This window comes from Triticum dicoccoides, chromosome 2B, assembly GCF_002162155.2.
Source record: "Triticum dicoccoides isolate Atlit2015 ecotype Zavitan chromosome 2B, WEW_v2.0, whole genome shotgun sequence".
In the NCBI taxonomy this organism is placed as follows: domain Eukaryota; kingdom Viridiplantae; phylum Streptophyta; class Magnoliopsida; order Poales; family Poaceae; genus Triticum; species Triticum dicoccoides.
The window spans coordinates 146,064,585-146,077,313 of NC_041383.1; positions in this window are offsets into that span (position 1 = coordinate 146,064,585).

The window sequence follows — 12,729 nt, forward strand, 5'->3', positions numbered from 1 at the left end:
TGGGTCGTCGGCGGCGGTGGAGCTAGCGGGGGAGGGTGCGGGATCGAGATGGAGGGGGATCGAGATCGAGATGGATGGGGAATCGAGATCGAGATGGAGGGGGATCGAGATCAAGTGTCCTCATGGTTTCAAAAAGTGCCCATCAAATTTAAAAATATTCATGATATCAAAAAGTGCCCATGAAATACAATCGAGAAATGAAGACTATGATTTAAATACAATCGATCTTAGCTAGCTATTTGTTCACAATCTTCTTGCCCTTCTTTTTCGCAAATGGAGTTCTTCTGTGGAACGGACGTCCTTTAGGTAGGGTGGTCCTGCTTCTTCTTGTGGTGTGTGCTGCTACTTCATCGTCGTCGTCATGTTCGATCTTCGGGTCACCGTACTTGTCGAAGTCTTGCTCATTGGCTACTCCATCCATTCCGATGATCTTCCTTTTGCCTCTCCTCACAACAACACGACTGGGCTTTGGCGGGTCGGTAATGAAGAAGCATTGGTCCACTTGGGAAGCCAGTACCCATGGCTCATTTTTTGCGGTGACGTTTGCGCCCGCGGTCTTGGATTTGGCTTCGGGTATAACCATGGTGGTGAAATATCGGTCTTCTTTTAGGACGCTCTTGGCCCATCTGACACGGAACATCGACACCTTCTCTCCAGCGTAGCTCAGCTCCCAGATCTCCTCAATCCTTCCGTAGTATCTGTCCTTGTCCTTACCGGTGTAGCATTCCATCGTTACCCCGGAGTTCTGATAACCATCGCTCTTCATGTCCTTGTCCTCGGTGTAGAATGTGTAGTCGTTGATATTGTACGCCTCATAGGTCATCAGGTTGTGGTCGGCGCCCTGTGACAAGGCGAATATGAGTTGTTCTTCCGCGGAAGAATCTTCATGTAAAGGGTACGACAGAAGCTTCTGCTTGAACCAACGCGTGAAACATGAGTTGTGCTCTTTGAGTATTTCTCCGTCCATCTGTTGGCCTCGGTCATTGTACGTCTTCTCAATAAAGGTTTTGTGCTCTACCACCCAAGGATCGACCACGTCTATGTGTTGTAGCGTGACTAGGTTTGCTCTTTCAAAGTCGGCGAGTCGACCCTCGAAGTCGACATGCATTTCGCAGCGACCCTCACGGTGACCCCATCCAGCGAGCCTGCCGAGGTGCCTGTTGACAGGCAGACCAACGGGGTTCTCGATGCCTAGATAATTCGTGCAGTAGGAGATGCACTCTTCGGTCAGAAAGCCACTGGCTATACTTCCCTCTGGACGTGACATGTTCCGAACGTATCCTTTGATGACACCATTCATCCTTTCCAACGACATCATGCTGTGCAGGAACGTCGGCCTGAGTTGGATGATATCCTCCACGATATGGACCAGCAGATGCACCATAACATCGAAGAATGCGGGCGGGAAGTACATCTCAAGCTCGCATAGTATCACCACGATCTCTTCCTGTAGCCTTCTGAGTTGCCTCACGCCAATCGACTTCCGAGAGATGACGTCGAAAAAGTTGCATAGGCCAAATAGCGTTTCACAGACGTGCGCGTCCATGATCCCACGGATTGCAACTGGAAGTATCTGCGTCATCAGCACATGACAGTCGTGAGACTTCATCCCGCTGAACTTCTGCTTCGCTGGGTCTAGGTATCTGCTTATCTTCCCCGCGTAACCGTAAGGAAGTTTTACTCCTAGGAGGCAGGTGAAAAACTGCTCGATCTCCTCCTGACTTAGAGTGAAGCACGCGGGAGGGTAGTCATTTCCGGTCTTCTTGGCCTTTTTGCCTTTGCGACGACTTTCTGTGTCCTGCTTCGCCTCATCATCATCATAATCATCATCATCATCATCATCATCACTAGCGTGAAGCTCCTGCCTGATGCCCATTGATTTCAAGTCTGCCCTTGCTTTTGGCCCATCTTTGATCCTCTCTGGCATGTTGAGCAGGGTACCAAGCAGACTCTCACACACGTTCTTCGTGATATTCATGATATAAAGGCTGTGAGGCACACAGTGGATCTTCCAGTACGGCAAGTCCCAGAAAAGAGACCTCGTTTTCCATACCTTCAGCAGCAGCTCTGGCGCCTTTCGCTTCTTTCCTGGCTCTGGCGCCTTTTGCTTCTTTCCCGGCAGTGGGCAGTCTTTCCAATTTTTCAACAGCTCGTCTATTTCCTCGCCGCTCCTCGTACATGGGTGTTTTCGGGGTTCGATTTCACCATCGAACGGATCCTTGCGTTTCCTCCACGGGTCATCGTCGCGAAGCCACCTTCGATGTCCCATGAACACGGTTTTCGAAGACCCGAGATCTCTATCTAGCTGGTGATACGTTGTGTCATCCATGCACCTTATGCATCCAGAAAATCTGTGGACTACTTGCCCCATGAGATATCCGTAACCAAGATAGTCGTGCACCGTCGTGAGCAGTGCGGCTCTCATAGGGAAATATTCTTTCTCTGCGGCGTCCCACGTATTGGGTGGCATTTTCCACAGCGTGTCTAGCTCCTCCTTTAGCAGCCCCAGATACAGATTGATGTCGTTCCCTGGTTGTTTCGGCCCTTCAATTAGCATACTCATGCGAATGTACTTCCTCTTCATGCACAACCAGGGGGGAAGGTTGTACATCCACACAAACACAGGCCAGGTGCTATGTGTGCTTCTCTGGCTGCCAAACAGATTGACTCCATCGGTGCTCGCGCCCAGCACGATGTTCCTTGGATCCTTCCCAAATTCTGGGTATTTGAAGTTCAACGCTTGCCACTGGCTCGCATCCTTAGGGTGACTCAACATCTTGTCTTTTTTATTTATCTCCGGATCATTTCTGTCATCTTCCCGCTTCTTCTCCTCCCTATCCGTGTGCCAACGCAGGAGCTTTGCTACCTTAGGGTCCGTGAAATACCGCTGCAGACGAGGAGTGATCAGAAAGTACCACACCGATTTTCGAGCAGCTTTCTTCCTCTTCTTGTATCGAGTGACGCCGCACACCGGACATATGGTAGACTCCGCGTGCTCGTCCCGATAAATGATGCAATTGTTCATGCACACATAATTTTCTTCGCCTCCTCGAAACTGGTCGGGCACTTGTTCCCCTTGGGAAGACGTTCGTGCCAGAATGACATGTTCTCGTCGAACCATGCGTCGGTCATTTTGTGTTTTACCTTCATCTCCAGATCCATGAGCATTACTTTTAGGCGTGTATACTCGGGCCTGCATCCTTCATACAATGGAGTAACCGCGTCTATCTCCAGTTGATCCAGCTTGGCTTTCTCTCGGGCGGCAGCTCTTGCGTTATCCGTCTGCTTGCGAAGCAGCTCTTGAATATGAGGGTCCTGCACCCAGCCTCCATCGTTGTCTGCTCCGACATCTTCATCTTCATGATCATGCCCTTCGTCTTGATCTTCCTCATCATCGTGTACGACATCTTCTACATGATGATTGTGTACATCATCACCGTCGTGATCATGTCCTGGAGATTCTTCGTCTTCTCACCCGCCCTCGCCGCGGTGGTTGTCTTGTTGCCCTTCCTCATTTCTTGCCCGGCCCCCATGGACGACTTCATAGTCATCTTCATCACCTTGCCGCCGATAGCCATCCATGAAACCACGAAGAGCAGGTAGTCTCGCACCTGCCCGAAATCCGGGTCCGCAATATGGCTCTTCAGCTTGCATCTTCGACACGGACATTTTATCTCCTTCTCGTTCTTTTGAAGCATCTCGGCCTTCGCGGAGCTCAAAAACCTATTCACGATGCCTTCGGTCATCGTGCGGACCATGGTCGCCTGCGGGGTAGAGCAAAACGATATTTTAGAACCAAGAAAAAATTTGGCATGACCTTCCCTAAAAATAGGACCAAAAAGAATGCATAGTGCCAAAATTCTCGCCGAAACAGAAATGAATCAACATTCCGGCAAAATATTGGCAACTATCGCATTTCAAATACCGGTACCTGCAAACACAAACATATATGCAACACCACAAACACAAGCAACACCACAAACATACATAGATCTAGCTAGGCCACAAAAAGTGCATGTGCACATGGTTGGAGCGAGCTAGGGAGAAAAAAATTAGATCTACATCATGAAGATAGTTTTCCCCTTACTTACCTATCAAAAAAAGGTGATTTCACCACTTAATTTTGATGAATCTATGATGGAAATGAGGTGAGGAGGAGGAGGAAGCCGAGACAAGCTTGGAGGAGGAGGTGGAGAGAATGAAGTGGGGAAAGTGAGTGGGTAGGTGGGCTGTCCAAAATATCTTGTTCGTCCCAGGTTACTAATGGCGCACCACCACAAAATGCGCCATTAGTAACCCCGGTTACTAATGGCGCACCGGCAGGTGGTGCGCCATTAGTACTTTTTGCAGAAAAGTAAAAAAACATATGTATATTAATGGCGCAGTGTGGAAAAGTGCGCCATTACTAGTTTAAACTAGTAATGGCGCACTTTGGCACAGTGCGCCATTAGTAGGTTTGCAAAAAAGTAAAATATATATATATACTAATGGTGCATTGTCTTGGTCGTGCGCCGTTACTAGTTCTAACTAGTAATGGCGCACTTTGCCATCCCTGCGCCATTAGTTTGTATGGAAAAATGGGGAAAAAATTAATAGTAGTGGCGCACCGTGAGCACGGTGCGCCATTAGTGTCTTCCACACTAATGGCTCACGAGCAACCGGTGCGCCATTAGTATATAGTAGTGGCGCACTGCTTACCTGGTGCGCCATTAGAATCAGTCCTATCTATAGCCCTTTTCCTAGTAGTGATGAGCAATGAACAATAGCAGCGATTTGTTTGATTTTGGTTCATATTATATCCCTGTAAAGATTAAGTGACATCTTCAGTTATGCTCGGCTTGCTCATAGGATTAGTATTTCTTCTTTGAAACTACTCATAAGCATGACCATATCGATATACTGATAATATTGTTCGGACATGAGACATTTAGCTGGAACATTTCTACACTGATCCCCTTGATTCACAAAAAAAAATCTGCACTAAGCGAGACACCATGTACTACTGCAGTACTACATACGCACTCTAATTTTTCTGGAATTATGTCTTATCTCAGATATAGATTACAATGCATTTGGTGAAATTTACTTCTGTGTGATGTTGCTCCATGTTAAAGTTTGATCACTTGTTTTTAGGTCTACCCTGCCCACCATTTCTATAGAAGTATGCAAATTCTCTATTTATAGTCGATTGACATTTTTCCTGTTGGTTGTGTACATGTCTATACCTGAAGGTCTATATCTGAAGGATTATGCTTTCCCTGCCTTCTAAGAAAATAGGTAATTGACTGTTCACATTGGTTGTAGGTCGTTGCTAGACACAGAATTGTACTCTTTTCAGTTATGTTTTTTGCAAATCTATCTGTATTCAACAAGACATCTCTCCTTTTGCAACACGCGATGAGCTGCCTTTTTTTTTGCAGACTTTTTTTTACAGTTACATTGTCGACCTTTCTTTACAGTTACGTTGTCAACTTTTTTTGCAGAAAAAAAACACGCGATGAGCTGCCTTTCCTCATCGCGTGTTGGTTTTCCACGCTGTTCTTCGTTGATCTGTGATCTTGTTTGCGTGCAGGTCCCATCAAAATTCATTCGCTCTGCCAATCTGCTATTGTGGTTGCTATTGTGGTCATTGATTTGCAGGTATATGTGTATGTCTACGCTCTTCTTGGCAGCTGGCTTCTCACCTCTGATTTGCCCCTTGTTTTCCTTGCAGATTCGTCCGTTGTTGCCGGTGCCTCCTTTGATCTGACCCGATTGCGTTTTCGTTCATGGATCTGCGGTTAACCCCTCTTCTTCTCCTCTTTTGGTCCTCTCATGTTAGAGTGCGTGTATACGGCGGCATGGCCAAGTGTTGTGTGTTTGGCCAGCGCCAGCATGGGCCATTTGTTGGTTGTCCTGCCTCTGCTAAAGGCCAAAGGTGCTACTGGTTGTTTTTAGTGGGGTGTAGTTTTATGTGTTTTCCTCTTTGTCTGGTCCTGGTAGTGCCTGCAATTGCTGGGGTGTGTGTGTGTGTGTGTGCGCGCGCGCGCGCGCAGCAACTCCAGAGGGACAAACGTCGAGGTAGCCACTGCTCCTGTCGAGGCTAGCCTGCCGTAGGTATGAATCGGGTCCCTAGCCTCTTATGAGTCCTACTTTTCATGGAGCAAGGTTGGCTTCTAAATTTATGTGATTTGATGCCTCTAGTTCTTCCATATATGGAAGAGATAATATTTAGTTATCTGCATTTTTCTTACTCAGTTCAGTTTGCTTTGCCTGTCAATGGGTTTATTCAAGATAATTTGTGATTCTGCTATCTAATTGATTAGTATATATATGTTTTTTTAATATGGATCACTTTATGCAGAAGATTGGCTCCTAAATGTTGGTAGTTTGTGTTGTGCTGCACATGACTAACTCAAATATCTAATTGATTGGTCTACATATGCTTTTTAATATGAATCACTTTATGCAGAAGATTGGCTGCTAAATGTTGGTAGTTTGTGTTGTGCTGCACATGACTAACTCAAATTATTAAGAACTTTATGCTATGATGTTGATTATAAGTTCTCAAATTGTTTGGCATGATTTCTTTGGGGCTTCTCTAAAATAATTCTCTGATGCAGGAAAACAACATGAATGAGATTAAGAGATTTAATGAAGAGATATGCCAGGATTTGGCAGACATGATGAAAGGTTTTGTAAAAGTCAGGTATAAATTTTGTACTTCCAATTCTGAATTATCCTTTTGGTTGCGCGGGCCTTCAATTTTTTTAATACAAAATCAAAAGATAAATTCATCAGTTGGAGTATCTGTGTATTGTTGCTATTTTCTGTAGATCTATCTTCATAGCTCCTTTTTTTAATCAATCAAGTGTCGGTATAAGGGTTGTCATCATACTCAGATTAGCTAGCTGCATTTGAAATACCTACCAAGCTCCAAAGTTAGATGGTTTGAAAAAATTATTGCTGCTTTCTGTAGAATGATTGGTTGAACTGCTTTTGGAGGCGGCAGGAAGCATAGAAACCATGATGTCCATGGATATTCAAAGTATGGAAAGATGGAAGAGGTCCTGATTCTTCTCATTGCATTTCTAATTTTGTTGGCTACTATCTAACCATTGAAAGATGGAATGACTGATGCTATTTTCTGGCCTATGGTTTTTGGCTACTGATTTCTATTGCCATAGTTTATTGTTTGTCATCTAAAAATGGGTTCAGAGGGATACGATGGGTCCTTTAGTTTGCAACCGATTAAGCTGCTTGGTTCCTGATTCATATTTGTTTCTCTATACTACGTACAACCGATTAAGGATCTTTACAGAGTAGGAGTCTTCGTTTGATGGCCACATTCGACATCACCCAGTTTGTGTGTAGGGTGCTTAATAAGTTTCTTGAGATGTATGCACTGCATGAAGGAGCACATTTCTATCAATTTTACTAGGGGTCAAGGTTACCTTCAAATGCTTGTAGTTATTTGTAAGCTTCAGCAGCTTGAATGCAATGGAAGTTTGGATTGGAAGGATTTTGGGTTGGCTATAAGGAAGAGAGTAGCTGACGGCCATCTGTAATGTTGTTGTGGTCGTCCTTGGCGCAGAAGGGGTGGCGGGGGAGGCGCAGAGATGGGGGTCCAACTAGCAGAGATGGAGCAAACCTTTCACTGTGTCTAATCCACTCCATCATTATCTACGAGATGCACCAAGGGTTGTAACGAATCTTGATGCTTTGTACTAAACCTTTACTACTATGTATTTTGTTTGCTCCTATGTCATGAGAAATTCCAAATGTTGGATCTTTGCCTGGCACATGCCGCGAGCTGGCTGAGTTGTCCCAGGCTTTGCTTTTGAAACAAATTAAGTATTTGACATGAGCTGGTAGATTAAATAATATCCCATTGACATATTATATATTTCTTACCTTGCTTTTGCCATATCCTCACCATTTGTGACATACCAAATGTTTCCTTAATATGTATGCTCTAAACTCAGTTTTTTGGGCAGCAGCTATATCCCTTACTTTGGGTATATCTTTAGTGTTTGTGATCTGTACAGAAGACATTTGGCTTGTCCAATTACTCTAATTTCCTTTGAATGTACTAAATGATATGTTGAAGTTTTAGGTGTTGGATCGCTGTGTTGAGCAGGCACCTATGCGCCAAGGCACACTTCCGATCTTCATGTCGAGTGGCTATCTTTTGTGATCTTAATGCACTGAAATCAATTATGCCTTTACTGATCTTTTTGTGACGATATTGAGCAACATTATGTGAGCAACACTATGTGTCGCTACTATTACAATCGAATATTTCTTCTTTGCTTTATTGTTATCTTAACTTACCATTACCTGCTTGACCAAATCGTTGGGGCCGGCACCCTCGCGCCAAGGCGCGATATTGATCTAGTAGAATGTTGTGTTTGCATTGGATGTGGCATAACAATTGCAAGGGGTGACATCAGCAAGGCAATAGAATAATTTTCTAATAACTCCAGTGAGACAATCATGCATAGGAATATTTTTGTGTGTGTGTAAAAAAATACTCCAGCAAGCCGATCCGTTACCCTATTTCTATATGTTTCAAATAATTTAGCAAGTCATCCATCCCTAAATAAATATTCGCAAGCCATCCATCTGAGTATTTTTTTACCGGGATACATTTGTGTCTTTGACATGAGAAATAACAAACAATTTTAAGTAAGAAAGCTATGCGTTTGATTAATTTAGCTAGCTGACACATGATACTGATTCTAGACATTTTGAATTCCACCGTGAGGGTTATTCTTTCAGCAGTTTTTCACAAATTCAAGTGAAAAAATATATGCCAACAATGTTCTTATCTATATATTACAGTTATTGACAATGTAAAAATAAGCTATAGCCGGCAACATCGCAATGACGACTAAGCAATAAGCTATAACTCGAAGCATCACAATGATGGCCATCAACAAGATACACTGCAAGCTGTCTAATATATACTCCCTCTGTTCTAAAATAGATGACTTTCTAAAATAGATGACTCAACATTGTATTAACTTTAATATAAAGTTAGTACAAAGTTGGGTCATCTATTTTGGAATGGCGGGGGTAGTAGGCATACTACCATAGAAGGATCGAGTAAGTTTTTATTTTGGTGCGACAAAGAAACATGAAAGATGGCATAGACTACAAAAAAAGGTGTTCGTCCACACATGATCGTGTGGGTCTTGATTACTGCAATGCATATTTACCATATTATGCAAGTGTATTTAACAAACTTGCAGCAATACAACACTTTGTTAGGAAGATACCAAATATGGAAGTATGTTACAAAAAAATGGAATAAAAAAATAAGGAAATTCACAATTTAGTTTTCTTATTAACTTGATTAGCGTACCATCAATTAGTATCTAAATTCACAATACATTGTACTCCCTCCAATCCAAAATAAGTGTCGAAGTTTTGAACCGGGGTTAATTAAAAAATGTGACACCTATTATGGATCAGAGGTAATTAACAATTTGGCATTCTTACGAAATCCATGTGACATCCAGTGTATCTAAATTCTTCATACTGGTATATGCCTGGAAAAACTTATAATGGATACATAATAAAGATATAAGTCATATATGAAATTCAAAAGAAAATAACAATGTGTTTTCATGTGAGCTTTGTATGGGAAACTTAATGACTAATAGAGAGATAGTAGTTCAACATTGTTGAGTGAGTATGCGTCAAATGTATAAATTAAATTGGCAGGAGACAGAGGAACTACTTACCTGACGAAAATGAATCAACACCTATGAGAAGAGTACGTCCACTGTTAATGTTATTGTCGATCAGTAAATATAAGAAATATTAGAATGCTCAAGTCAAATTGGTGCCCCTCTCGGTTCACATATATTGGACTTTCTAGAAATCATGCAATCAAACATTTCAAATTTTAACTACTGATATACAAGAAACATTTAGGTCCAAATAGTATAACTGATTTGTCATGAGAACAATAATTTATTAATATAAAATCTACTAACAAGTACATGTAAAAACTAATTGTCAACAAATGCACACTAGAGACTACAAGTGTTAATGTATAGCATGTTATCTATTTAAAAATGGAGATATAATTCTTATTTTTGTCATATTTTTTAAAAGACTATCGTCTATTATGAATGTGAAAAATAACACCAAAATTTTTGTATTGAAAATTGTGCTATATAATATAATTACATATATAGGATATCTAGCCGCGCAAATGCGCGGGGCACAACTCTAGTTTGTGTATTATTTTAATAACACAATGCATGATTACTATAGAGTTAGATATGAACTATGTGTACTATATAAACTCGAATTCAATATTTTGAAAACACATGATGTTGATTCCAAATAATAGTCATTTGATGTAGTAGTTAGATCTTCATAATCTAAACCATGTGTCATATGTACACTGTGTTTATCACACAAAGTATAGTGCCCTGCCCCCTACATTATGATAAGTATTTAGCTGTGAGCTGCAAAAGCCACACATTACCACAAATTCAAATATATATATAGTATAACGGAACATGTTCATAACCACACCATGCGTATCACCATTATATTCATGCATGCATCAGTTTAAAACACTATGATCTCTTGTTCAAATATCCAAATCCACTTTTATAATGAATTATGATCTCTGTTCGTCTGTTACACCCACACAATCCTCTTCTCTTTGTAGCTAGCGCTAACTTTCTCTCATGCATGCACACGCCCGCCTCCCTCTCACCCTCCCTCAGCATTCTCTCCATCGCGCACATTCATTATATCTCTTTGGGTTGTTCACCAACGGTGTGTGTAGGCTGTTACGTCCATTTTGCATCATGCTTTTGTGTTGATATTTATTGCATTATGCGATGTTACTACATATTATGGTACAATACTTATGTATTTTCTCTCTTATTTTACAAGGTTTTCACAAAGAGGGAGAATGCCGGCAACTAGAATTCTGGACCGGAAAGGAGAAAATCTGACAGACCCATTCTGCACAACTCCAAAAGTCCTGAAAATTTACGGGGAGTTATTTGTGAATATATAAGAATTATTGGGTGAAGAAAATACCAAAGGGGACCCACCAGGTAGCCACAAGCCTGGGGGCGTGCCTTACCCCCCTAGGCACGCCCCTACGGCTTGTGTGGCCCCTGGTAGGTCTCTGGTGTCCATCTTCTGCTATATGAAGGGTTTTTACCTGGAAAAAAATCATAAGGAAGCTTTCGGGATGAAGCGCCGCTGTCTCGAGGCGGAACCTGAGCAGAACCAATCTAGGGCTCTGGCGAAGCTGATCTGTCGGGGAAACTTCCCTCCCGGAGGGGGAAATCGAAGCCATCATCATCACCAACGATCCTCTCTTCGAGAGGGGCCCAATCTGCATCAACATCTTCACTAGCACCATCTCCTCCCAAACCCTAGTTCATCTCTTGTATTCAATCTTTGTCTCAAAACCCTAGATTGGTACCTGTGGGTTGCTAGTAGTGTTGATTACTCCTTGTAGTTGATGCTAGTTGGTTTATTCGGTGGAAGACCATATGTTAAGATCCGTAATGATATTCAATACCCCTCTGATCTTGAACATGAATATGCTTTGTGAGTAGTTACATTTGTTCCTGAGGACATGGTGGAAGTCTTGTTATAAGTAATCATGTGAAAATTTGGTATTCGTTCGATATTTTGATGAGATGTATGTTGTCTTTCCGCTAGTGGCGTTATGTGAACATTGACTACATGACACTTCACCATGATTTGGGCCTAGGGGAAGGCATTGGGAAGTAATAAGTAGATGATGGGTTTCTAGAGTGACAGAAGCTTAAACCCTAGTTTATGTGTTGCTTCGTAAGGGGCGGATTTGGATCCACATGTTTCATGCTATGGTTAGATTTATCTTAATTATTCTTTCGTAGTTGTGGATGCTTGTGGGAGGGGTTAATCATAAGTGGGAGTCTTGTCCAAGTAAGGACAACACCCAAGCACTGGTGCACCCACATATCAAATTATCAAAGCAATGAACATGAATCATATGAGCATGATGAAAACTAACTTGACAGTAATTCTCATGTATCCTCGGGAGGGCTTTGCTTTATATAAGAGTTCGTCCAGGCTTATACTTTGCTACAAAAAGGATTTGGCAACCTTGCTGCACCTTTGTTACACTTGTTACTTGTTACCTGTTACGAATTATCTTATCACAAAACTATCTATTACCGATAATTTCACTACTTACAGAAAATACCTTGCTGAGAACCGCTTGTTATTTCCTTCTGCTCCTTGTTGGCTTTGACACTCTTACTTATCGAAAGGATATGATAGATCCCTATACTTGTGGATCATCAAGAATATATTCTAGAGCCATTGCCGGGGAGTGAAGCGCCTTTGGTAAGTGGAATTTGGTAAGGAAACATTTATATTACGTGTTGAAATTTACTGTCACTTGTCACTATGAAAAATCATCCTTTGAGGGGTTTGTTCGGGGTATCTTCACCTCGACCGGAAGAACAACGAGTTGCTCCTAAACCTACTGAAAATATTTATTATGAAATTCCTTCGTGTATGATAGAGAAACTGCTAGCTAATCCTTATGCAGGAGATGGAACACTACATCCTAATATGCATCTAATCTATGTGGATGAAGTTTGTGGATTATTTAAGCTTGCAGGTTTGCTCGAGGATGAATTCAAGAAGAAGGTCTTCCCTTTGTCTTTGAAGGAGAAGGCATTGACATAGTATAGACTATGCGATGATATT